The sequence below is a fragment of the Psammomys obesus genome, unplaced genomic scaffold (assembly GCF_907164565.1).
Source record: "Psammomys obesus unplaced genomic scaffold, mPsaObe1.curated_primary_1811, whole genome shotgun sequence".
NCBI lineage: Eukaryota > Metazoa > Chordata > Mammalia > Rodentia > Muridae > Psammomys > Psammomys obesus.
Genome location: NW_026592548.1, coordinates 6,097,228 through 6,102,537, shown reverse-complemented (window position 1 = coordinate 6,102,537; position 5,310 = coordinate 6,097,228).

The following is a 5,310-nucleotide window of genomic DNA, read 5'->3' as shown; positions in this document are numbered from 1 at the left end:
CAGTGAAGGGAGACACTATAGTGCATGTCAGTGAAGGGAGACACTATAGTGCATGTCAGTGAAGGGAGCCCTGTAGTGGATGAGAGTGAAGGGAGACACTATAGTGGATGTCAGTGAAGGAAGACTATATTGGCTATCAGTGAAGGGAGCCTCTATAGGGGATGTCAGTGAAGGGAGTCTTTATAGTGGGTGTCACTGAAGGAGGACCCTATAGCAGATGTCAGTGAAGAGAGAGCCTGCAATGAATGTCAGTGAAGGGTGGCCCTATAGTGGAGTATCAGTGAATGGCAACCCTATAGTGGATGTCAGTGAAGGGAGACCCCATAGGGGATTTGGTGAAGGGAGACCTTATAGTAAATGTCAGTGAAGGGAGACCCCATAGTGGATGTCAGTGTAGGGAGACTCTATAGTGGATTTCAGTCAAGAGTGACCCTATAGTAAGGTCACTGAGGGGCCAGTGCTGTAGCAGAGGTCAGCGAGGCTCCTCCTGCTGTCAGTGCTGCTGATAGTGAGCTGTCTCTGTCCCCTGGTGAGAATGGTCCTGTCACTGAGTCACAGCCCTTCTTGGTGACGTGGTTTCACTGCACAGTCTGCACACATATTTCTCAGCTGTGAGTGTGGAATGATATTGGCTTTCATGGATTGGGTTGGGTCTGTTTAGGTGTGTCATGGTCTGATTCTAAAGTGTCTGTCCGTACATAGGAGCCGTGGGGCTGTGCTGCACCAATAGGACCAACTGTGGCACTGACTTGGCACAGCTTCCCTCTGGGGTGTGTCTGGCACACTTCCCGCTGCTTCACATGGTCCGAGTGACTCAGTGTGCCAGCTTGTTTCTCGGAGCCTCAGTCAGGAGATCTTCTAGCAGGACTCTTTTCTGCCACGTAAGGAAGAAATTAGCCCATTTCTCTCTTACGTGTGTGGGTGTTTTGCCGTGTGCATCTGTGTCCCACATGTGCACCGTGTACCCTGAGTCCAGAGGAGGGTGCTGTGTACCCTGAAACTGGATTTAAAGAAGGTTGGGAGCTATGGTGTGGGTGATGGGAATTGAGCCAGGTCCTGTATGAGCCACAGCTGCTCCTCACCCTAACCACCTCTCTACCCTGCCCGCTGCCTCTCCACATAGACATGCAGCTGGCTGGCCTGGCTGGATGCTCTGCTGGGCACTGCCAATCGGGTCCGCTGCCCTGTGACTCCTGAGGCCTGAGATGCATGCAGCAGCCTGTGGACCATCCTCCTGGGGCTGACCTGCACAGGCCAGGCTGCTCAGGGGTCTCCTGGCCATGGCTGTGCTCATCTTCCATCTGAGCTCCAGTGCGTCACTGTCTGCATGTGAATTTCTTACAGCCAGGTCACCTCCCTCTGTACCCACTGGCACCGCGTGCAGGGAGGACAGAGCAGTGTTTCCCAGAGGGCCTTAGTCCCAGTCACCTTGGTTGCTCTGAAAACATGCTGTGCCCTCAGTCACATCTAGGGATGTATACCTACAGTAACTCACAACAGAAGAGGCCAAGGATTTGAGAGAGCGCAAGGAAGGGTAATGGGTAGCTTTGGAGGGAGAAGTGGAAGGGGAGATTAATTATATTAGAAATCACAAAAAGTAAAAGAAACACAAGAGGAAACATTTGGAGAGTCTAGTGAGACTCAGTTCTTACTCTTGGTTTAAAAGTGTTCCACGTGGCTGAGGCTGGGAGCCCCAGTGTGGCAGATCCTTCCAACATTCACAGCCATCTCCTGTGGACACGAAGTTGATCCCCTCACCTTAACTAGACACTCTAGTCCTGCGCCTGAGCTCCCTGGTGGACAGTCCTTGAGCAAGTGCAGGGAAGGCCCGCAGAGGATGCGGCCAGCTGAGCAATGCATTCTTGTAAAGCATGTGTGCATGAGCACATGTGTGTGCACAGGTATGTTCGTGTGTGTGCATGTGTCTGTGTGTGTGCGTGTGTGTGTGTGTATGTGAAGGCAGGGCCTGGGCATGCCGTATTGCATGTGTGAAGGTCACTTGGGTATCTGTCCTCAACCTTCACTAGCCGGAGCGTCTGGAGACTGTCCTGTCGCTGCTCCCTCTCGTTGAAAGAGTCCTGGGGTTTTAGACATGAGCTGCCACACCTCGCTTTTCATGTCATTTTTAGGGTTTTGGGCTCACTCACATTTTATGTGGAGTTACTCTCTGAGTCATCTCCCTGGTCCTGAGTATTCTTTTAGGACAGCACGTTGTGGGGTAGTTTGCTGCATAGCCATATCTAAGGAAGTGTGCAGCTAGGGAGATGGTTAGATATTATGATGGAGAACTACCATGGGTTGTTCCAAGCTTCCATCTTCATTGCTTTCAAAAACTACGTGCCTCCAAAGCATCTCTTCCCCATTGGTTCTCCATCCCACTGTCCTCTGTTTGCAGGCAGAAGGTTCAGGAAGAAAAGGAAGAGGCTCATGTAATCGCAGAAGCATCCTCCACCTTTTCTCTGGAGTCATTCTTCTGTGGAACACAAACCCCTTCCTGGGCTTAGGCAGACATCTGTGCATGATGCATGCCTGGCGCATCAGCATCCCGGACGCTGTGACCCTCAGACTCCCAGGTTTAAGTCCAGAGTGAGAAAGACCTTTGTTCAAACATCGTGGTCACAGTTAAATATTCCTGGGAGGCACCTGCGGTGTGTTACAAGGTTGCTAAGCGATGATCCTACATTGAGTAAAACTTAAGGTTCACACTAGGAGTGCTAGACCTGAGGAGGGTCACTGTAACTCAGCTGAACCACACAGCCACACGTTTTAGCTGCTTTACCAGAACATCTTCCTTGTGAAGTCAGCAAAGATGACAACACCTGCCTTCTCACAGGATGCATAAATCTAAGTTGATCGTGGGAGGTGTCGTTGGCTGGCAGTGCAGACAGGCTTTTCTTTCTTCTTTCTTTTCTTCTTCTTTTAAAAATCCGTCAGCCCACATATCTTAAGAGAAAAACAACTTCCCCCAGAATATGGAAGCCTCAGTAAGATTACATACATACTCCTCTGTGATCTCTAAGCCCAGCTTAAGGGCAGTGTTAAGGCTCTTGTTGGAGTAGCTGGCACAAGGAAGCAATAAATGTAGAAAATTCCTTGCCAACAGCTGAGACAGCCGCTTCTCTCCTCAAAGCGGTTGGACGTGTCAACGCTGCACATGGTTGTACAGTTGTCTTTCATCTTGGAATCTCAAAGCACCTTGCAGACAATCTTTATTAACAGGAAAAACCCATGAAATGTTCCTTCTCCTTGAATTCCCCTCTACGAGGCCTTTTCTAGGAAGCGGCGATTTTAAGCTTCCTTCATTGAGGTCTTTAGAATTGTAAATGAACAAAGAGGGCCTGATCACCCCTTTTTATTGACACCATGATTTTCAGGATTTTTGTGTGAGCCCCTTGATCTTATCATCAGCCCCTGAACGCCTGTGTCCCTGGATGCTTTGATACAGTGAGCGTGCCCATGAAGCTCAAATCCTAGACAGGTGGCAGTCTGCTTGTTCCTTGGATGTTAGGGACAGGATTTGGAGACAGTTTATCAATCTTTTTCTTAAGTGTCTGGAGGATACCTATTAAGGCACATGGCACAGACACTCAGGAGGCATCAGAATTGTCACTGGAGGAAGGGGTCCTCATTTGCTACACTGCTTCCTGGATAGAGGAGGGGGGATTCTCCCGTTGGTTTCTTCAAAGAAAATGATTGAGAAAAATGAGGTAATGGGACTTTCAGCCAAGACGTGCTTAGGCTCTGAGCTATGTAGCTTTAACTGTGGCCTTTTCAAGGCAGTGAGACTGCTTTTTTATCTCATTTTATCAATATCAATAAAGTGGTTACAGAGATCATTTTATTATGTTAGGATGGTTTCTTTTTTCCAACTGTTGTCAGCTTCATTTCTTTCATTTTGGTATTGAAAGGGATCTGATTTTTCTCCAAACTATCCCTTTTTCTCATTTTAAAATATGAATTCTGCCTGTTTCCCCAAACTCTGCTCTTAAGAAAAAGGCATGCATTTGTACTAACCCTTAACATACATTACATCTCAGAGCACGAGGTACCATTCCAGAAAAAACGCCTGGTTTCACGTCAGATATGTGTGTTGGGGGAAGTTGTATTTAGGGGCACATGAACTGTTGCTACATTTAAAAATTAACCTCATAAACATTTGCCTAGGTACAGGAACAATGCTATTCAAAGTAACACTTTAGGGGGCAGGGAGTCCCTTTATAACTTTAGAGTTGGGGAAGCAGGCATCTGTTCCAGCAGTGTTAGCAAGAATCGATGCCAATGCTCAATTGTGATCAGGAAACAAGGGGACTACAGGGCCAAGGCTGCAGCAGCCTAAATGCATGCTCAGCAGGAGGAGTTTTCTCTCAGTTGAAAAGTATATTATAAAGAGAAAAAAGAGCTCACCCCCAGTGGGGACGCTTGCTTTCAATTGATATTATAGATCAATTTATATTTATAGACCACCTTTATTTTCTCACCAGAAATGGAAAGGACCTAATATCCAGTGGGGGAGAGTGAATATTGTCTGCTCACACGTACTCATTGTCTGGCCCAGACTATAACATGTAAAACAGTCAACATTTCTGTTTGGTCATAGGATTTTACTCTATGCAAAAGTGTAGTTTAATAGCCAGGTCAGTGTTCTAGTCTTGTGGTTCCTACCTTCTTTTAGTAACTTGACAATGTAGCCTCTCAATACTTTTAAAGAATAAAGTGGGGGGAACCATGAAAACAACACCAAAAAAGGAAGGAAGGAAGGAAGAAAGAAAGAAAGAAAGAAAGAAAGAAAGAAAGAAAGAAAGAAAAAAAGAAAAAAAGAAAGAAAGAAAGGTGTGAGCTTCCCGTTTCCCCTGTGGCCATTTTGTCTTTCTGAGAGGTAAACATGGAGGTACTTAGCTCTGAGCACTGGTCACTAACCAATGTTGTGTGCAGGATTTATGACCAGGGGAACCAGTGTGGCCTACATCTCTGTCCCCAAGACATTGTCTACTGATTGTGTCAAATTGCAGTAGGACTGTTAACTGTTGTGATGGATGACACTTTCTTCATGATGGACAGAGCAGAGATCATATGGGCTTTTATAAGCAACCTTCTGGAAGAGTAAAGTGTAATCATCTTCTTCCAGGAGCTGGTGGAAAGAGAACCTGCTCTTCATGTCCTCCCCAGTGGACAGCTATGGGCCAGCCAGGTTCTCCAGGCTCAGCACCTCCCCAGGCTCAGCATCTCTCCAGTCTCAGCGCCTCTTCAGGCTCAGCTTCTCTCTAGGCTCAGCATCTCTCCAGGCTCAGCATCTCCTCAGGCTCAGTGTCT